Below are 23,427 nucleotides of genomic sequence, written 5' to 3'. Positions count from 1 at the left end.
CATGGCCCGCCACTCCAGCGCCAACCAATCATGGCACCCTCTCCCATCGCTGGGCTGGCTGATGTCTAGGTTTTCTCTCAAGGAAAAAGATTTAAATGACTCTGTATTAGCTGTGTTTGTTGTAGGTTCCTTTCTCTGTTGACTAGATTACAAAACTCACTGCATTGTTGTTGTGTTTTGTTTGTTACTCTTTTCTCAATTTTTTTTAATTGCATGCTGAACTTTATGAAATGCTTTTAAACATGTGACCAAAGGGAACATGTGATTTTCTTCTTGTAGTTTTTTACCTGCCTGGGTGACTTGTAAGGAATCTTAACCACTCTTGCATTTTTTATTATATATTGCTTGCTATTGATTTTTTTATGTTTTATATGTGATTTCATTTATTAATATTTTGTTTAGGATACTTTTAGCTAAGTTTATGAAAGGGATACTTTTAAGAAACTTCTTATTTCAAGTTGTGGTAAATCTATATCATTATCTATGCAATACTGATTTTCCAAAACAAATTTTATTTTTCTGTAGCACAATTCAAGTTCATTCCATTTTTTCTTGCACCACAAAACTTTAACACAGTATTATTTAGCATTCAGATGTACAGGAACTAGGATACTCATGAAAGACCCAATTGTGTCAAAAGTATGATGTTATGAAAAAAATGAACTCAAATAAATCAAAATGCACAAAGCACTAGTCTTGCTCCATTACTGCTTAGAAAGATGATCGTTTCTCCATTTACAAAATAGAATCAGGACAATTTAAATTTTTTTAAATTTTGCATGCAAAACACTACAATTGCTTATTTATTTATGAGGGCACTCTTTCCAGCTTCTACTATACACAAATTGAGTATACGATATTGCATGGAAGAAAACAGTAGCTCAGTTGAAGTGCTAGGGAAAAAAATCAAATAGATTTTTAAAAAATGGATTCTAAAACAATAGAATTTTAAAAAATGGATTTAAAAATCCATTATCTGTGGGGAAAAATAATCAATGAATAAAGGGCCTAATTGTTTGCAGCTTTCACCTTCTGCATCTACCTATTATTTATTTTTATGCCCAAAAGGGTTCAGAAAGTTGGCAATTACTTGGGATACTCAGGTGTTGTCAATGAACTATAATTGCAAGAGGGACTTTGTTGGTACACTACAGTCAACAGGTAAATCACCTGTTTTTACTTGAGATAGTGCCTATGAAATGACTGGTTTAAAACAAAACTACAGAACATGCAAGATCTTTTCTGAGAGGTAGAACAATATTTTAGTGGAGAACAAAACTTAACCTTTTGTTACTGCATGTAGTACAAAAAGCAGACAGTTTTAGCTTCCTTTACTCAAAATATGAACATTAAGTGTTGTGAATTTATCTGCCAAGTGGTTTAGAAATATATTATAAATAACCTACATAAAAATTGTAAACAACCATGGTCAGTCTATACTATTCTATCTTTATACGTTATTTTCTCAGGCAATTGCTTCGTAATTATGGGGTTTACAAAATGGCTGAAATAGAAGAGGGAGGGCAAGATAGCCTCTTCTGCATTACAAGAACATCAGATCAGGACAAAATGTACAAAGAATGCCAATGGCTTCTCTACCATAATTACATAGAAAGCAGACCAAGTTTAGGACAACACACTCTTTACAATAGCCAAACACAAGAAAACACAAGAAAACACTTGGAAAGTAATGGGTAAAACTCAAGCCTTTTGATTAGCATTATGCCAAGAGGTGGAACAAAGATACCCTGGTGTACTATGTTGATAGTTGTAGACTGATAGAATGCCCTCCAGGTTCAATGAGGATGTCCAACTCTATTAGGCTGCATTAAGTTATCAGAACTAGCTATATATATCAAAGTATTTAAACCACCCTTTGGTGATTGTATTCTTGGATGTAAGAAAATTACAGGTTTAGGCTAGTTTAAGTGAAAAAGCCACAGGATTAAAAAAGGATTCATGGGAGAAAACCCACACATACTTACCCCCCCCCCCCCCCCCGCCACACACACGCCAACCAATTAGTGACTGATCAGTAGAACTTGTTATTAGCCAAACTGACCATTTTTGTTCATGGTTTAACCCTACTGTAGAATGAATGCTACACTGCTTTAAAAATCATTAATTCTTTATTATTTGCAATCTGAATTTAAGTCCCTAAATGTATCCTCCTTCCCCCTCCTTTAAAAATTTGAGGTATATTGCATGAGTTGGCCTTAAGGAAAAACTCCAGTATTCTCAATAAGCTTAATAAGCTTACATGGCAAAGGAATCTTAATATCTTAAATTCAAGATAACAAATATAAGGGTATGCCTATGAAATAAATATCTGAAGATATGTATAAATTTTCTCAGGAAGGTCATAAGAATATCATTTTAGAGAAAGGTTCCTCCTTCTTTGAAGACCTGTTCTTTCCACTGGGATCTCACTCACAGAGATCTTTCATTTAGGGTTTTTTTTTTTGCCAGAGTGTCTTGGCTTTCCATGCCTGAAATACTCTCATAGGCTTTTCAGCCAGATCGGAATGCCTTTAGGGCTGATTCTGAGGCCAGAGTGCTGTTTAGGACATCCACCATTCTATGAGTCTGCTGAGTATCTCGCTTCCCATGTTGGATCACTCTCCCCTTTATTTATTCTATCAGTTAGTATTAGCAGGTACTAGACTTGTTTATGTGCTCCCTTTGACTCTTAGTCCTTTCATTATGATCAATTGTGAACAGAAATTGATCACTTGGACTAGTGAGATGGCATTGGTACATGCCACCTTGATGGGATTAAATTGGAGTCCCCTGGTATGTTTCTAACTCTACCATTTGGGACAAGTCAGCTTGAGCATGTCCCAAATTGTACATCTCTTCCCTCTCTTATTCCTACTCTTATGTTTAACAGGGATCACATTTCAGTTAAATTTCAACACTTAAGAATAACTGTGTATTAATTACAGAATTAAACCAGTCATATTAAGTAGAACAGACAAAAAAACTACTAAGAGGGATAATGTATTAAGTTGTTCATTAACAGTCAGGGCTATGCTGATCAAGTCACCGTTTCTCATAGTGTCCATTTCACTTCAACAGGTTTCCTTTTTGGTGTCCAGTCAGTTGTCACCGATCAGGGAGAACATATGGTATTTGTCCCTTTGGGACTGGCTTATTTCACTCAGCATGATGTGTTCCAGATTCTTCAAAGAAGGAGGTACCTTTCTCTGAAGGGAGGAGAGAACCTCCACTTTGACTATGACCTTGTCTAAACAAGATAAGAGTCGGTGAACTCAAAAGGCTTCCATAGCCTTGGAAACTCATGACTGGATCATAGGGAGATTACTGATGCCATAAACAGGAGTGTCAATTTGTAAAGTCAACAACAGGAGTCACTGTGCACTTATTCCTCATGTAGGATCTCTGTCCTTAATGTGCTGTACATTGAGACTTAATGCTATAATGAGTACTCAAACAGTATATTTCGCTTTGTGTTTCTATGGGGGTGCAAACTGTTGAAATCTTTACTTAATGTATACTAAACTGATCTGTAAAAAAAAAAAGAAGAAATTATCAATTCCCATCTTGACTCTCACTGGGATTAAACATGACAATAGGTCTGATCTGATTTCATCATCATTTAAAAAATCATCTATTATTTTTCACTTTATGTTTGTGTGGGAGCAAACTGTTGAAATCTTTACTTAATGTATGCTAAACTGAGAATCGAAAATGAATATATATAAAGAGAATATATATAAAGAGAATCGAAAATGAATCTTGATGTGAATGGAAGGGGAGAGGGAGTGGGAAAGGGGAGGGATGCGGGTGGGAGAGATGATATGGGGGGGGGAAGCCATTGTAATCCATAAGCCGTACTTTGGAAATTTATATTCATTAAATAAATTAAAAAAAAGAATATCATTTTAGGCACTGTATTCTAAGAACACAATGTGAGTATATTTTGAAGTTGTCTCATTTTATGCAATGTATGATTTATAAAAAAGCCAATAAATATATGTAGGTAGGTTGGCATATGTTCAGCAGAAACCTATCACCAACTCAGCGGAACCTGGTAACAACCACATTTTTGAAGGGATGAGGTTAAATTTGTCCAAACAGTAAATCTTACCCCAGTGATAGCTTTGGCACACTTAATAATCAGCATCCAAGATGGGTCTGAGACAGGCATTCCAAACAATGTTCCTTGATTCTCCAAAATAATTGAGGTCAATCCATTCAAATATAAAATAAAGAAAATCCATAAGGTACTAACAAAACTGCTCTCTCTTTATATGATATTAACATGCATATGTCTATGATTCTATTTTTAAATCCCCTTTAACTACTAGCATGAGTTTGAAAGTGTTTCAATGTTACATAAGTGTCTGAATCTAGAGGAGAAAAAATATGCATACTGGAATGATTTCTCCTTTAGGATTTTATAAATTTAGGATTTCATAAATAAAACTAGTCAGTTTTATTGAAAGAGACATGAAATCCATGTGAAAGGGGAAAGAAAATCCAAAGTTCAGTCACCCAGCAATTTAGGAGTTTGTCCACCTCACCTTAACTGAGCTTTCACATAAAGCAGGAGATCGTTGAGGAAAGATGTGGTCACGAACCACAGGCAGTGCTCTTAACAGTGCCAGGGAGTCCCCAGGAGAGTGCATTCTTAAGGCAGAAAGCTCTAGCTAATTGCTTATCTCAGCACCCTACGTTTACATCACAGCAGCCACTACTGCTTACAGCTAGGGCTACCAAACATGTGGAGTTGGCCTTTGTACAATTAGACTTCCAACACAAACTAATTAAAACTAATAAAAACAAACTAGATGGGGAGCTGAAAAGCTCAAATGTTCCTGGTATATTTTATCTTTCCTCTCTCTGGGGTTGTAAACTGTGTAGTTCATTAGAAATGGAAAAGAGGCTAACTTGATCAGGAATCCTAGAAAAGCCTGACCATGCTTTCTTCCCTCTCCTCCAAAATATTGTTTCCTTTTACTTTTTCCTTGTAGTCTGACTTGTTATGCATTTATCTCTCCCCTCACCCCTGAAGAAGTATTTAGCTGAACAAGCTGGCAGATAGAGAGTGATAGGCAGCAGTGTGAGGCCACAGGAGAGTCATTCGTCTGAATAATCAGTCCATCTATCCATCATTGGAGAAGAGCTTTGATTGCCTGGTTGTCAGTGGCTTCAAAGGCAGTCAGTCCAACTGGACCTTTCACAGTCTTATCTGCACCCTTTGACAGAAGCAATTTCACACAGGAAACATGACCTTCATAGACAGCAGACAGAAGAGGGGCAATATGATGTTTATCTGGAGCATTGATGTCTGCTCCTTTCAGCAGCAAAAATTCCAGGACTTCAAGCTGCCCACAATATGCTGGATTATGAAGAGGCTTCCTTCAACCTTCTAGTATCCTGTTGACATCTTTTCCCTTGGCCACATACTCTTTCACCTCACCCAAGTCTGTTTTTCAGGGCCCACACAAACTCTTTGTCGCACATTGCTGCAGTGGGGAGGGCCACTTGGTTGGGCAGAAGACAAGGAAACGGTGGCAGCAGCAAGCCAATATTTCCAGGTGGGAGTGAGACAGGGTTGAAGGAAGCCAGAGAGAAGAGAGGTGGATTATGCTGCCAGACAGGCGAGGCAGTTGGTCACAATGACCGTTGGGGCAGGAGAATGAACTTTTTTGGCCCCCAGGCCCAGCAGAGCAGGTTCCGACTGGCTGAGAGAAGCTGGAGCCCCAAAAGAAATTTTAAAATATTGTCTGCTTATTTCCACTTGGGGTAGGTCTGGGAAACTTAGATTTGTCTTTTCTTCATAAAAAGTTTGTAGTATTCTGTAAGTCTGGATGCAAAATTTAGATTTGTGTGACTTTCCCAATGGTTTCCTTGGATCTTTATAGACTGTTCTTAACTGGAGATTCATGTGATTTTTTTTTTTTTGCCTTCATGGCTAGACTGGGTTTCTGGGTTTTTGAGAGTAGGGCCATGATTTTTATTGCAGTGCAACAAGAATAAGTCACTGTCAACACGACATCACTGCCGATGTTGGTCTGGAACACCTGGTGGAAAGTAGTATTTTTCAGGTTTCACTAATGTGAAGCTACTCTGTGCCTACCTCAAGCCCTTTTCCATACCCTACTCTTTTGAAGTAGGTCACTATGTATAGACCATGCTTAAGGAGTAGAGAGTTAGACACATATCCCTGAGGGTGGAATTTATTTGGGATTCTTTGCCTGGAAAAATTGTCTCCTCATTTATTTATGTATTCAATCAATCATTCATGTCACTGTTGATTCAGGAATATTTACCTTATACTTTGAATATTATCCAATAGTAGGGGCCTTCAAAGATTTCACAGAAAATATACATTATGAAAAAAGAAACCTATATATAGATTTTAAAATATTGAACCAAAATAAATATATCTTAATTCAATTTACCACAAAATTTTCAAGTTCCTGTACTAATTCATTTATATTATTACTTAAATTATTCCTGTTTTGGCCACTGGGAATTTTTCATCTGGTTCCATTGTCATGCCCCCTCATCATGGGATCATTTAGTCCATAGGGACATATCTTATTCTCTGGCACTGTAAGATGACCCAGGCTCATATTTGTATATCTCCTTGCCTAAGACTGAGACTCACCATTTTTCCAAAGAGCCCTGGATCCTTTAATTTGAGAAATTCTTTAGAAATCAAGATCAGGGCACAATGCATATTCAATGCTCCTGGGCTGTTGTTACTTCCAAGCCCTATCAGCTGCCAGAGCTGCTTTGTATAAGTTGAAATACTAGGCTTGAGATTAATTATGGGGTCCCAGAGTAGGGACACTTACGGACTATGATAAATAATGCTAACCTTCCATACAGAAAAGGCAGCAGTAACTTAGCTACCTAACAAAATTGTATAAGAGCCATTTTCTTGAGAAAACGCTTAGTAATAAGAGGTAAGTATAATAAGAGGTAAGTATAATAATAAGAGGTAAGTAATAAGAGTTGCTACTGTGTCTGTTCCACATTCATGTTGGAGCACAATGGCTTTTATACTCTTTTATGGTTAGGCTTCTATGAAGGTTGTTAGTGGACAGGCAAGGGAGAATCTTCTAGCATCATGATTCTAAGGTTTTTCATTTTGTTTACAAATTGTACTAAAGCATGGCTTCTCTCTTTTCTGGAAGCTTCCATTCTCTTATTCTTTTCATCATATATTTGAACTTTCTTTACTTTGCTTTTAGTTTTGCTCGCATTCACACTGGATTCTCTTCCCAGTGGATCTTCTTCATTGTATTTCTCTGCTCTGAAATAAGTGCATGAACTGGTAACTTTCATGAGTTACTTCCTAGGCCCCACCAGCATCATTATACCTTCCAGAAAACCTGCAACTCTTTACCACATTCTCCCTTTCAGCTTTTCTCCTAAAGGCTGGATGAAGACTTCACTTTTGTTAGAGATTTTGGTTCTGGAATATTTCTTACTTTTTAAAAAATATTTTTGTGGTTATGTGTATAGGCACTGTAGTTATTTAGTCCTTTTGAGATGGTTTTTCTAGCAGGGGCAAATATTTGGTAAAATGCTTATACCTCCATCTTTTGAGGAGGTATTTCCTGATATAGCAAAACCACTTTGAAATAGTGATCTTGATACCACCTTACACAAATTCTGCCATGACCCAAGCCTCATCAAGGTTTTTGGTAATGACAAGTAAATTAAGGCCCATGGTTTATTAAATAAAATCTTCAAAAACTCAGTGGGCCTTTTGTCACTTTGATTCCAAACAGTACCTTGTTAGAAGTAATTTTCATGACAGATATGAACCACATTTTTATTACTTCTCTCCTGTTCATGATTCTTCATCTCAAATTAAAGGAAATGTCCTTGGAACAGTGGGAAAATGATAGTAAAAAAAATCCTTTCCTTCAATGTGGTCTTTAAATTTTAGCATACTATTTCCTTAAAAAGTCTTACTCAATTTTCATTGTCAAAGTCTCAGTAAATTGGCTGCTTCATGATTGAGGCTTGAAAACAAATTTTCCCATCTTAGAAATCATCACATTGCTGAACACTATTGTCTTACAATTATTTCATGGAATCATCTGCTCTCACACAATTTCTAACTACTAAATAAGCATTTTACCAAACATTAGCCCCTAAAGCAACCTTTTTCTCCAGGGCTAGGATCTATTGAATTATAATGTCTTTTTTTTTCCAGAGCATTAAAAAAAACTTAAACCATTTTTACTTAAAAATATATTGTCTGTACCACCTTTTTTAAATACGCTCTATGATTGAAGAGTCCTGCCATTCAGGCCACTTCTAAATGTGTCCTGAATAAGGTACATGAATCTTTTGCATCAACACATATTGGCAATAAACAGGCAAGTCCATAAAGTAAAAATTCAGACAAACATGGTAGTCCTGTTTGTTTTGAAAAATTGATTTAGAAGTGGACAAAAACATGCAGTTGACAATACATAAGGAAATGTCTACTTGCTATGTCTGCGAATTTTACTGCTTTTCTAAAAGAAATCAGGAGATATATTGCTCTATGAGAATGTGATATATCCTGAGGGGCCATGGCCATTTTGCAGTCATGGAAGGGGTGGTTGCTGTGCTGTGATTACATGCATATACACTTGTAAATAATGGGTCTCTAATGGATCAAACACTAACTTACCAATCAGAACATGAGTTCCAGGTACAGAAATGAAAGCACATGTAATCCGTGATGGTTGCAGGTATATGGTATTGAGGACACTGTAAGACAGACAGGGCCTGCACACAAAGGGGTTGAAAGCACAGAAGGGAATAAAGAGGATACAGTAAATCAGTACTTAGAGATAATTTATACCCTTCAATGATTATGTTAAAGTAAAACACCAAAAAGCAATCATTACAGCTTTCTTGTCAAGAATTATAAAGAAAAAACTCAAAGAATATGGAATTAAATAAGAAAAAAGATAACAACAGGCATAATGAAATGCTGTAAAAAAGTACAGGCAAATAAGCAAGAATAAAATTTTTAAGAAATGTTAGCAAAAAAACCAAAACCAAAACCAAAACGAAACAAAACAAAATGTTAGCAAAGTTAATAAAAGATTATTAAAAGTGATTAAGGAAACAAAAGTAAAAGTCACACAAATAACCTATTTCAGGAATTTAAACAATCATTCTTTTGTAGAAATTATAGCTTTTACCAACCCACTTAGAGAAATGTGTGAAATCCTTAGGAGTAAAATTCTGACAAAACAGATAAAAATCTACCATACTTTGAAAATAAAATTCCCCAAACACAAATATAACATAAAATAGAAAAATTCCTACATAAACCAAATAAGTTGAATCGCATTTTGAAAGCTACAACCAACCAAGAAAAAAAGTTAAACAATCAAAATTTCAGAACCATACTTACAGGTATATTCCCAACTTCTAAGGAAGAAAAAAGAAACCTGTTTCTCAAATCTATGCAAAGTGGAAATAAGCAGAGAATACTTTTTCATTTCTTTTGAAAAACCAGCATTACGTCAATGATGATGCAAATGTACCAGGACATGAAATAATTTTTAAAAGCATACCTTTCATAAACAGATACAAATATTCTAAGCAAAGTATTATTATAATAAATGAAATGATATAGGAAAACATAATAGATTGATCACAACCAAGAGATAAAAAATACAAGAGTTGTCAAGATTCCCAAAACAGCCATCCAAATAGGTGAAAAATGCAAAAAGACAATCACATGATTGTTTAGATTACATGTTGAAAACATTTAATAAAATTCAACATCGAATGAAAAAAGCCTTACCATCAGTAAAAACAAACAGAAAGTAACTTCTTCAATCTGATCAAGATTAAAAGAAACCTACAACAACCAAAACAACTAAAACAGGATCATTGAAAGCTTTTCCCTGGAAGTAAGCCTACACCCGGATGCCACCACTGTTTCTTTTCAACTTTCTACTGTAAGGGCAATCAGGGAAATAAAATGGCATAAACATGTAAAGTTCAATTTCTCAGGAATAAAATTGTGTGTATACACACACACACACAATTACATAGGATGTCACTAAAATACATAGATAATTCATAAAATCTAAAAAGAACTACAACTGATAAACAATATTACTGGAAAAATTAATGCCCAAAATCCACTAATTACTAAGTACCAGCGAGAAACAAACAGAAAATAAAAGGGCAAGAGACAGACTAGAAAACAAATATCTACAAGAGAGATGAAAGAAAAAAATAATTGAATTATGCAATATCTGTTAGCATTCTTAAAATCAATATGAAAAATCCCATAGAGAAAATGAATCAAAAATATGAAGAAAATGAAAAAGATCCAAGCCAATAAATAGCCAATGCTCTCTAACTCACCCTAAGCAGGTTACTGCAGCCTCCAGACTGGATTCTCCCAGGAAGACCCATGGGGAGGCAGGAGGGTCCCAGCAGGTGGCAGGATCCCACTGGTGAAAATGTGCATCCCTAGAGGAGGCCCTTGGCACCTGAACCCAGGCCTCGCCTCTCTGCCTATCTGGTACGGCCTGGAGTTCCCATCCCTGATGTAAACAATGCTGATTTGTTGTGTCTTCTGGGTCCTGCGTGCTGACGGCTATGCAAGCTGTCCAATCAGGTGTCATGGCATCACTGCCACATAATCACTGGATTATGACAACATAAAAGTGTTCCAATTTCAAGGAGGAGAGAGGTCCAAAGAGCGGTCTCTGCCTCTGTGAGACTCTGGAGCTAGTGCAGCATCTGCTGTTCTTTGACATTTTCCACTCAACACAGCCCATCCTGGGTGCCTGGGAATGGTGAGTGTGTGGGGCCAGGTGTCCAGAGTTGGGGAAGGTGTAGCTGGGGGTACCTGATGGCAGGACGCTGGCTCCCAGAGGTCATCTCTGGAACCTTGGGCTCCATCTCACTGCCCACACAGAACCTCCCTGGGTTCCTTGTGGTCTACAGGGTGGGGCCTGGACTGGCACCCTGGACCCAGGCACACTGCCCTGTCCCTGTTAGCAGAGAAGTCTCGGGCCCAGAGCCATCTGTGGCGAGCTGAGTGGCAGCAGCCCCACTTCTCCTCTGATTGTGCAGTGTGGATGGAGTGGTCACTAGGGAGAAGCAGTGCTGTGTGTATGGGGTTCATGCACATGAAGAGTTGTCATCTGTGAGGTCCTCAGTTCCTCCTTTCTTCTCATGTGGGAAATAGGGTCTCAGTTCCAGGACCTGGCCTTTCTGCATAGCTTTCTGGGAAATACCCCATTAATTTTAGTATGTGTAATTATTAACTAAAAATAGTGTAGAATGCCTAACGATTTCTACAATTTATAAGGAGGTTGAAACTGTTTATATTTATCAAGCAGTTTTTATGTGAGACTGTCAAGAAAACTTGAAGAAAGTTCTACATTATTACACACAATCCATTTTTTTTAGAGATCATATAAATAGATGTTTTTGCACTGATATTTGGTAAATAACAAAAGATTTCCCATGAGACTTTTTGTAAAGGAATTAGGACACATTTCATTTAATGTCTCCATTTTCAAATATTGTTTATAGCCATTGACTATATTCCCACTAAACTAGGGTCGTTTTGCATTTTAGGCATTAAATGTTTTTTGGTGAAGTATTAAGACTTTTTTACTGTAAAGTGTATTTAAAATGTTATCTCAAAAACTAAAGAAAAATACAAGGAAGAAGACTAGGAGAGAGGATGGATATATCATTATGTTCTTAGAATTGTGTATACAAGCCATATTGCATCTCTTTAAAAACACCAATTTGGCAAATATTTAAATGTACAATATGACACATATTTAAAACAATATAGTGAGACATTGTAGATACTTTTATTTTGATTATCATTCTTATCTAGGAGATCGTAAAGAAGTCCTATTTTCTCATGTTAAAATAGCCTAATATGGCTGGCGCTGCAGCTCACTTGGCTAATCCTCAGCCTGTGGCACCAGTACCCAGGTTCTAGTCCTGGTTGGGGCACCAGATTCTGTCCCTGTTGCCCCTCTTCCAGTCCAGCTCTCTGCTGTGGCCCAGGAGTGCAGTGGAGGATGGCCCAAGTGCTTGGGCCCTGAACCCACATGGGAGACCAGGAGGAAGCACCTGGCTCCAGGATTCAGATTGGTGCAGCGTGCCAGCCACAGTGCACCAGCCATAGCAGCCCTTTGGGGGGGGTGAACTAATGGAAGGAAGACCTTTCTCTCTCTCTCTCTCTCTCTCCCTCTCTCTCTCCCTCTCTCTCTCTCTCTCACTCACTGTCTAACTCTGCTTGTCAAAAAAATAGCCTAATATATTAGAGTGGTAAGAGTTCTTGGCTCCTGGCTTCAGTATGGCCCAGTCCTGGCCATCATGGCCATTTGGAGAGTGGACCATCAGATGGAAGATCTCTCTCCCTCACTGTCTCTATAACTGCCTTTAAAATATATAAATAGTTTGAAAATTTTCCTTAACTTCATTCTAAAATGTGTCTCTGTTTACATGTATGCATTAATGTGCATATCATGGAACATTTGGAAAATTTAATATAGCATATGGGAAGAGATCAAATCTCCTTCTATATTCAGTCACTTAATATTTACACACAGATACATGCATATACATGTATACTTTTACAAACAAAACCATGACCAAAATAGACATGCTACATTGTAGTCTACTTTTCCTACTCAACAGTGTGTATGTGTTTTTCCTTTCAGGTTGTTAACTATTCTTTTTAAAGGTCGCAATTTTAATTGGATGAAAAAATTAACCTCTCCTTTTGACAGCTTCATTTTTAACAATATTCTATGATGAATAATTATAGTAAACACCCTTCATATAACTCATTATTCATGTTTGATTTTTAAGACTAGACTGCTTTGTGTAAATTGAATTACTAAGCTTGAGGTTAATTATATATAAATGAATGGAGGGCCCAGCACTGTGGCATAGCAGGTAAGCTGCCACCTGCAGTGCCGGCATCCCATATGGGTGCTGGTTCAAGACTTGGCTTTTCCACTTCCAATCCAGCCCCCTGCTGTGGCCTGGGAAAGCATTAGAAGATGGCCCAAGTCCTTGGGCCCCTGCACCCCTCTAGGAAACCTGGAAGAAGCCCCAACTGTTGTGGCCCATTGGGGAGTGAAACAGCAGGTGAAAGACACCTCTCTCTCTCTCTCTCTCTCTCCCTCTCTGCCTCTGCCTCTATGTATCTCCTTGAAATAAATAAAAAAAATCTTAAAAAATTTAAATGAATGGAACAAATTTAATATATTTCACATATATAGTTTTAAGAGAATAATGATACTTCTCACTCTACCCTCCCTCTCTCCCTCCCTCCTCCTTCCTTTATTAATTTCCTCTTAATTTTTACAGTGACATACTTTTAATTTACTTTATACACAAGCTTAACCCTCCACTAAATAAAGAATTCAACCAGTAACAAGCTGTAATTCAGTAAAAAGCAAACAAAAAAAATCAACCAACCAAACAAAAAACAACCACTGTTTCTCAAGAGTATAGACCAGGGCAGAAAAAGTCAAATATAACAAATCTCAATTTTCATCATGTGTACTACATTTCTTATTCTGTATATTAACCATAATAAATCAGGGAGACATATGCTATTTACTTTTATGGGGCTGGCTTATTTCAGTAAGCATAATAATCTCCAGTTGCATCTAGTTTCTTGCAAAAAAAAAGGATTTAATTTTTTAATGACTGAGTAGCATTCCATTGTGTGTGTGTGTGTGTGTGTGTGTGTGCATCTCACAATTTCATTAATTAGTTATCAGTTGATGGACTCCTGGCTTCAGATTGGCCCACCTCTGGCCATTGTGGCCATTTGGTGAGTGAATCAGCAGATGGTTTCTCTCTCTCTCCCTCTCTCTACTGCTGCCTTTAAAATAAATATTTTTTTTTAATAAAAGAACTATCCTGTGGTTTCCATTGAAAATCCCTTTGACCAGAATGACTGGCCACTTGGCCCTCATTCCTTTTGGATATCGACATCTGGATCATGGAGGATGACCTCATCGTCACAACCCCAGGAGGACTGCCCAGGCTGTGGAGAAGAAGGGCTGAAGTGGAACTGCTCCTGAAGGGCAGCTAGACTGGTCCAGTAACGAACCCACTCAGGCCTGTAAACTGGTTCAGTTTAATGGCTGAGGGGTGACTGTGCTACACTCAGGGAAGACACAGCACACATTCGTCACAGACCTTGTGGTGGGGCTCTCACAGGACACAAGACTGGTGAACCCTGCCGCTTGGAGCAGATGGCCAAACAAAAAACTCATGAGGATTGAGGTAAAGCTACCACTTGCAGTGCTGGCATCGCTTATGGGCACCGGTTTGAGTCCCGGCTGCTCCACTTCAAATCCAGCTCTCTGCTGTGGCCTGGGACAGCAGTAGAAGATGGTCCAATTCCTTTTGCCCCTGCACCCATGTGGAAGACGTGGAGGAAGCTCCTGGCTCCTGGCTTCAGATTAGCACAGCCCCAGCTGTTGCGGTCAATTGGGGAATGAACCAGCAGATGGAAGATCTCTCTTTCTCTCTGCCTCGCCTCTCTGTGTGTGTAACTGTGACTTTCGATAAATAAATAAATCTTTTTAAAAAAGTTCCAATAACCTGAAGGCCATGTGAGAAACAGGAGACCCTGGGACTCTGCTGGACACACCGTAGCCCTTGAGACCATTTCCCTGAAATAAGCACTGGTGCTAAACAAGCAAATAAAATCAATCAATCAATCAATAAATAAATAACTGTTACTAAAATTTGCTTTCTGTATTCATTTACATGCTGAAAAACTTCAAAATTAATTGACAGGATACAAGAAATTGTTTAGAATTAAAGAGTTATATTAGGATAAGTTTGTTATAAATAAGAATACACTACATGCTTTCAATACATAGGGAGGGGCCAGCACTGTGGCATAGCAGGTAAAGCTGTCACCTGCAGTGCCAGCATCCCAAATGGGCACCGGTTCAAGTCCCAGCTGCTCCCCTTCCAATCCAGCTCTCTACTATGACCTGGGAAAGCAGTAGAAAATGGCCCAGGTGCTTGGACCCCTGCACCCTCATGGGAGACCTAAAAGAAGCTCTTGGCTTTGGATCAGTGCAGCTCTGGCTGTTGTGGCCATCTGGGGAGTGAACTGTGGATTGGAAGAGTTCTCTCTCTGTAACTCTGCCTCTCAAAGAAATAAAGCTTTTAAAAAAATATAAGGAAAAATACATTTTCAGAATAATGATTCCCAAGAAAAACACTTGTGAAAAAGGTTTCTTTTTTTCAAACATGGAAACATCATGACAGAATTTACCAAAGGACCATGACTTATTTTAGATCAATCGCAAAGGAAGATGAAAGGTATCAACTGATTTTCCAAAATTCTGAAATGAATCTTGAACTAGAATTAAAATTATGATAGCTAAATGCTCTTTCACTGACTTTAAGGAGAGAGAAAAGCTATGAATCCTATGACAAACTTTCCCAATAGAAATATGCAGAGGAAATATCTGCAGATTCAAAATGATTGCACTGGGAATCATGACTATTGATTATAAAGGGAATTTTATCAAAGTGCAGAATTTGAAGGCACATGTCCCAGGTGCAACACAGAAGAGAGGTGGGGAGCTATACGAAGTTCAGCAGGCTAAGGTCTATAGTGGCCTTATGCAATGGGGATGTTTATAAGGGGGAAAGGAGATTGAAAAAGTCACTTTAAATATGTTTATAAGCAAAAGTCTTTATCCCATATCAAGTGAAAAGAAGAAATGTGACCAATTGGCAAGTTTTAAGGAAACCTGATATTGAGTTAAGAGAGATTAGTGATTTTTTTTCCCTGATGAGAAAATGAACTTTTCAGGAAATTCTGAAAAACTCCTAAAAAAGATTTATTCATTTATTTGAAAGGCAGAGTTAGAGGGGAGAAAGGGAAAAGAGGAGGAAAGGAGAGAGAGATAAAGAGTGAGAGCAACAGAGAGAGAGAAAAACACTCCATCCACTTGTTCACTCCCCAAATGGCTGCAACAGCTGGGGCTGGGCCAGGCCAAAGTCAGTATCCAGCAGCTTCTTCTGGGTTTCCCATGTGGGTGGAGGAGGCCCAGTAAGAATTGGACCATCTTCCACTGCTTTCCCAGGAGCACTAGCAGAGAGCTGGATGACAAGTGGAGCAGCTGGGATTCAAACTGGTGCCCCTGTGGAATGCTGGCACTGCATGTGGTGGCTTAACCTTCTATACCACAGTGCCAGCCCTTTGAACAAGTCTTTTTTTATTATTTTTATATAGTAAATATAAATTTCCAAAGTACAGTTTATGGATTATAATGGCTCCCCCCATAATTTCCCTCCCACTTGCATCCCTCCCATCTCCCACACCCTCTCCCATTCCATTCACATCAAGATTCATTTTCAATTATCTTTATATACAGAAGATTGATTTAGTATATATTAAGTAAGGATTTCATCAGTTTGCACCCACACAGAAACACAAAGTGCAAAATACTGTTTCAGTACTAGTTATAGCATTACTTCACATTGGACAACACATTAAGGACAGATCCCACATGAGAAGTAAGTACACAGTGACTCCTCTTGTTGACTTAACAATTTGACACTCTTGTTTATGGCGTCAGTAATCTCCCTAGGCTCTAGTCATGAGTTGCCAAGGCTATGGAAGCATTTTGAGTTTGCTGACTTTGATCTTAGGAAGACAGGGTCATAGTCAAAGTGGAAGTTCTCTCCTCCCTTCAGAGAAAGGTACCTCCTTCTTTGATGGCCCCGTTCTTTCCACTGGGATCTCACTTGCAGAGATCTTTCATTGAGGTCTTCTTTTTTATTTTTTTTGCCAGAGTGTCTTTGCTTTCCATGCTTAAAATACTCTCATGGGCTCTTCAGCCAGATCAGAATGCCTTAAGGGTTGATTCTGAGGCCAGAGTGCTATTTAGGACATCTGCCATTCTATGAGTCTGCTGTGTATCTCAGTTCCCATGATGGATCGTTCTCTCCCTTTTTGATTCTATCAGTTAGTATTAGCAGACACTAGTCTTGTTTGTGTGATCCCTTTGACTCTTAGACCTATCAGTGTGATCAATTGTGAACTGAAATTGATCACTTGGACTAGTGAGATGACATTGATACATGCCACCTTGATGGGATTGTATTGGAATCCCCTGGCACGTTTCTAACTCCACCATTTGGGCAAGTCCCTTGAACAAGTCTTAATGCCCACTTGCTAACACTAGTCCTTTACTGGGATAAGTAAAATTATATAACACTTATAGGTCATTTTCTACTAAAATATGTGAGAAAGTTAATATGTTTCTTGGTATATTTGAAATGTCACAAACACACCGGGAAGTCTAATGAAATTTAAAGTTGCATTTTCTTGATATTAATATGAAGATATTATATCAGTAATTATTCTAAGAATACCAAACATTCAGTGATCTACAGCAAGAAATACGTAATTAGGGCTTGTGTTTGTGAGGTGTAGTTCACTTGGGCTAGACTCAACCAGTCTCACTGGGGCTCACTTATATATCTGGAATTCATCGGATGGCAGCTAACCTAGGATGGCCTCAGCTTTTCTGACTAGGGCACCTGGGCTCTACATCTGGCTCCATACTAACAGACTCCAAAGAACACAGTCATGATTTTTAAACTCTAGAAGGCTTGCTCAGGTATATGGTTATGGCCACGATAAAAGATCAAGAGCATGGGTGGAGATGTACAAATGACTTTCCAAATCTCTTCTTCTGTCTTACCTGAACACATCTCACTGTACAAACCAGGAAATGTGGGTGGTATCTAGAGAAGAGTGGGAAGCCACAAGAATGCTATGTGGCAACAGACATGAAAAAAGGAAAGCTGAAGAACTGGAGGCATTTCACGCAATCAATATGCTGCACACCTAAATTTTCAGATGAGTGACTAACATGTTCCATTCAGCAAGTCAACAAAATGTACTTATTATTTATTTATGAATATTTATTTTCTTTTTTTAAAAAATTGTTTTAAATATGACAAAGTAATTGTAGACCAAAGCCCTATCAAATAAATGATTCCCATATTCAAATTTTCAGTAAATTATAAGAAATAGCATTATATTCTCATATATAAATGACTCCTAAATACTTTTTAAAAAATTTATTTGACAGATAGTGAGAGAGTGAGAGAAAAAGGTCTTCCTTCTGTTGGTTCACCCCCCAGATGGCCACTGCTGTGCTGATCCAAAGCCAGGAGCCAGGTGCTTCTCCCTGGTCTCCCATGCAGGTGTAGTCACCCAAGCACTTGGGCCATCCTCCACCGCTTTCCCAGGCCACAGCAGAGAGCTGGACTGGAAGAGGAGCAACCAGGACCAGAACCCGGTGCCCATATGGGTTGTTGTTGCCGCAGGCAGAGGACTAACCATGTGAGCTACTGCACCGGCCCTGAGACAGCTCTTAAAATAACCAAAGTGTGGCTGGCGCCACAGCTCACTAGGCTAATCCTTCAACTTGTGGCGCCGGCACACCGGGTTCTAGTCCCGGTCAGGGCACCGGATTCTGTCCCGGTTGCCCCTCTTCCAGGCCAGCTCTCTGCTGTGGCCAGGGAGTGCAATGGAGGATGGCCCAAGTCCTTGGGCCCTGCACCCCATGGGAGACCAGGATAAGTACTTGGCTCCTGCCATCAGATCAGCGCAGTGTGCTGGCCACAGCATGCCGGCCACGGCGGCCATTGGAGGGTGAACCAATGGCAAAGGAAGACCTTTCTCTCTGTCTCTCTCTCTCACTGTCCACTCTGCCTGTCAAAAAAATAAATAAATAAATAAAGGTGTAAAATACAACAATATTGAGTCTAGTAAAACTAGATTCATCTGGAGAAAATCTCAAGGTCATGGAAGTGAATTTCTCCCCCTCTTGAAAGTTTGTTATGCTTAGTGACTGGTTTTCAAAGAATGGAGTAGTGAAAGAATGAGAAAACAAACATCATATAGTGAAGAACCTGAAAACCGCTACAATGCTTGGGGATCATGGTTGACATCACAAATGAAAAGTCATGTCAGTAGCATTTACCATTAATTTGATATGATAAAAATGACACTTCAGGGGCTGATGCTGTGGCACAGCAGGTTAATGCCCTGGCCTGAAGTGCCAGAATCCCATATGGGCACCACTTTGAGACCGACTGTTCCACTTCTAATCCAGATCTCTGCTATGGCCTGGGAAAGCAGAAGAAGATGGGCCAAGTCCTTGGGACCCTGAACTTCCAGGAGACCCAGAAAAAGCTCCTGGCTCCTGGCTTCTGATCACCACAGCTCTGGCTGTTGAGGCCAATTGGAGAGTGAACCAGCAGACTTAAGACTCCCCCTTCTTTCTGCTTCTCCTCTCCCTGTGTAACTCTTTCAAACAAATAAGTAAACCTTTAAAAAAAAGTGACACTTGGAAGTGGAGCAGCTGGGATTCGAACTGGCACCTATATGGGATGTGGGTGCACAGAAGCTTAGCCTACACTACAGTACCAGGCTTTACCTGCTACATCAGCTAGCCCCTGCTCCACTTCTGATCCAATGCCCTGCTAATGTGCCTGAGAAAGCCAGTGGAGGATGGCCCAAGTTCTTGGGCCCCTGAATCCACATGGGAGACCTAGAAGATGCTCCTGGCTCCTGGATTTGGCCTGCCCTAGCCCTAGCCAATGCAGACTTTTGGGGAGTGAGTCAATATATGCAAGGTCTCTCTCCTTTTCTCTCTCTGTCTCTCCCTCTCTCCTCTCTCTCTAATTATAAATAAGTAAATAAATAATAAATAAAATAAATATTTAAAAATTTTTCAATTGTTCTTTCCCAACCTTAAATGGTATACTTATATTACATGCAATATCATCCTTTTGAACCAACATTCTTATTTTTTAAATATTTATTTGTTTACTTGAAGGACATATGACAGAGAGAAAGAAAGAGAACAGTTTTCCATTTGCTGATTCACTCCACAAATGGCCACAATGACTGGGGCTAGACCAGGCTGAAGCCAGGAGCTAGGAATTCCAACCTAGTCTCTCATGTGAGTGACAGGGGCCCCAGTACTTGGGCCATAATACAGTGCTTTCCCATGCACATTAGCAGGGAGCTGGATCAGAAACAGAATAGCTGAGACTTTAACTGGCAGTCTGACATGGGATTCTGGCATCGCGGGTAGCAGCTTAGCTCCCTGTCCACAATGACAGCTCCAGTATTATTCTCACATGCCAATATTTCTACCCTGAAACCAATTAAAATCTGCCTTGAAGTTTGTGGGCATCACATCTATTATGCTTTTTATTTTAGTCACTGCACAGTACTTTATAAGATGACTTTATACTTTCCAAAGTTCATTTAATCATTTTATTTACCTGAAAAGCAGACACCAACAGAGAGAAACTTATACAGAGAGATGTGCCATCTACTGGTCTACTTCCCTAATGCCAGCCAAACCTGAGGCAGGGCCAGGCCAAGCAAGAAACCCAGGTCAATCCAGGTCTCACCTGTGGGTAGCAGGGGCCTAAATATTGTTGTCATCATCTGTTGCTCTTCAGAATGCACATTGACAGAAAGGTGAGTCAGAAGCAGGGCAGGAACTGAAATTCAGACACCCCAATATTGGATCAGGAATCCAAAGTGGCATCTTCCCTGGTGGCCCAAAGATATGTCCCTTACACTTATTTTCTTGATTTGTTTTATATTTGTACTACTATCCTAATTTTATCCATATGTATCATTATTGACATTGCCTTCCTATAAAATTCTAATATTCATTGAAAATGGTACACTATTCAGAAAGATACAAATTTTCTAGGTTATACAAAATTTAGCAAAAATTGATCTGTCATATTCTATTTTTGGAAATGTACTTATTCATAATAATCTCACTTGTATATTGACTATAGCTTTTAAAAATATTTAGCTATAAAGACAAAGTTTTATCTTTTATGGCACTATTAATATGAGCAATGGATCTGTCAATGGCATTAGTCTCTGCTCATTGATTCAACTCCTATAGTCACACACCACACCAGCCTTTTTTTAAAAAACATGTATATCAGAACCTCTGAACATGAGCTGCAAACTGGAGCTTTATTTTTATTTAAAATGAAAATATTTCTAAAGTCTTTTATTACTTGTGTCTACACAAAGTCAAACTCTATACTATTGATCCTAACAATGTGTCTTAAAATTCTATTAGGTCCTAGGAAATTTTTATTTAAATACAAAAGGAAGAAATTTCCTTAAATACATGTCTATGCAAGCAAGTTTCTTTTTTGTTGGATTCAATTCATAGGTAATGACATCTTGATTATAATATACTTTCAATAAAATACTTAAAACATAATACCTGAATATTTTCAAGGAAATCAAATCATTACAAAGGAATAGTTAGCTATAAGGTTGACTGTTATATTCAGATCCAAAAGGCTACTCAAAAATTTAATTTGGGGGGCTGGTACTGTGGTGTAGGCTAAGCCTCTATCTGTGGCACCTGCATCCCATATATGGGTGCCAGTTTGTGTCCCAGCTGCTCCTATTCCAATCCAGCTTTCTGCTATGGCCTGGGAAATCAGTGGAAGATGACCCAAGTGCTTGGACCCCTGCACCCACATAGGAGATGCGGAAGAAGCTCTTGGCTCCTGGCTTTGGATCAGCCCAGGTCCAGCCATTGTGCCATTTGGGGAGTGAACCAGCAGATATAACACCTTTCTCTCTGTCTCTCTCTCTCTCTCTGTCTGTGATTCTGTCTCTCAAATATATAAATAAACCTAAAAAATTAATTTTTTAACAGGCAGAGTGGACAATGAGAGAGACAAAGAGAAAGTTCTTCCTTTTTTCCATTGGTTCACCCTCCAAAGGCCGCTGCAGCTGGTGTTCTGTGGCCAGTGTACCATGCTGATCCGAAGCCAGGAGACAGGTGCTTCTCCTGGTCTCCCATATGGGTGCAGGGCCCAAGGACTTAGGCCATCCTCCACTGCACTCCTGGGCCACAACAGAGAGCTGGACTGGAAGAAGAGCAACTGGTACAGAATGTGGTGCCCCGACTGGGACTAGAACCCAGTGTGCTGGTGCTGCAAGGTGGAGGATTAGCCTATTGAGCCATGGCACCGGTCTCTAAAAAATTAATTCTTCAATTTGATGGTCAAATAATATATTTGCACTACAAAAGGAGGTTATTCACTGAGAAAAATATCTTAGCAACATAAACTAAATTTAATGGAACTTGCTTTTCATATAAACTATGAAAAATAAAATACTAAAATGTAATTATATTAATCTGTGTGGTTCCAAATCTTTCAAATCTTTAGATGACCTTGTGTTTTTATTTTTCTTCTTTTCCAGTCAGGTTAGATAAATTGTACTAGATTAATCACCTTCCAGATGTTTTTAAAAAAGTGTTCCTCTTGGGAGAAAGCTATAGACATAAAATTAAAGAATGCATGCAATTTCATTTTTGTTGTTTGGGTTGGTTGTTCTATAGTGAAGTATGGATTTATTATTCTGTAGGAGGATCCTGGATGCCTTCAAATAGCAGTTTATAAGCACAAGCCAGGACCTCTTCTTTATTTCTTAAGAAAATTTTTATTTAAAAAGCAGAGTTACAAAGAGTGAGGGATACATACATACATACACATACACACACACATACACACACACACACACACATGCAAAGAGAGAACACAAGTCTTCCATTTGTTGATTCATTCCACAAAAGGATGCAAAGATCAGGACTGGTCCAGGCTGAATCCAGGAACCCAGAATTCCATTTGGGTCTCCCATGTGTGTGGCAGAGGATCAAGCACTTGGGCCATCTTGTCTTGCCTTGCCAGTTGCATTAGCAGAGAGCTGGATTGGAAGTGGGGCACCTGGAACATGAACTGGTGCTCATATGGGAGGCTGGCATTGTAAGTGGTGGCTTAACCTGCTGCACTAAAATGCTGGACCCAATCTAGGACTCCTAAAGCAAAAAAATTAAGTAATAGAACAAGAAAGCTCTATTTTTCCTTTTTCTCTCTCCCTCATCCCACTTCCTGCAAACGTAGCTCTGCTGCTTAATGTAAGAAAAATGTAAATTGCAACTGTACACTGGAGGCTGTTTTAATCTGACAAAATCTTTTATAATACAGCTGGCCATTGGCCCAGATCTTTCTTGACTTTCATGAAATGAAGGACACCATGAAACCCGTAAGCATACCAAACTTCCTCAATAAGTATCCTCTGTCTCACTTCCAGCATAACCCTAATCCTATTGTCAGTTCTCACTGGAACTGATTCATGATGGAGAAAACATTATTTTAACTTTGAATTCCATGGATTATTTCCTACATTAATACAAATCAGATTTTTCCCATGTGATGTAACAATTAAAGGCAGGTGTGATTCTAAGTGTAAATGAAAGTAGTGAACAACACCATAGTTGAACTTGAGTGTTATTGCAGGATTTCCCT

General features: G+C 38.8%; 1 pseudogene; it reads right to left on the bottom strand.

Annotated features, from left to right (window-relative positions):
• Positions 1 to 3,908: 3,908 nt before the first annotated feature.
• LOC138845026 (myotrophin pseudogene) lies at positions 3,909 to 10,410 on the bottom strand (annotated as a pseudogene).
• Positions 10,411 to 23,427: the final 13,017 nt, after the last annotated feature.

The sequence above is a fragment of the Oryctolagus cuniculus genome, chromosome 13 (genome assembly GCF_964237555.1).
Source record: "Oryctolagus cuniculus chromosome 13, mOryCun1.1, whole genome shotgun sequence".
In the NCBI taxonomy this organism is placed as follows: domain Eukaryota; kingdom Metazoa; phylum Chordata; class Mammalia; order Lagomorpha; family Leporidae; genus Oryctolagus; species Oryctolagus cuniculus.
Note: the sequence above shows the minus strand (reverse complement) of the source record. Positions and strands in the feature narration are given on the sequence as shown.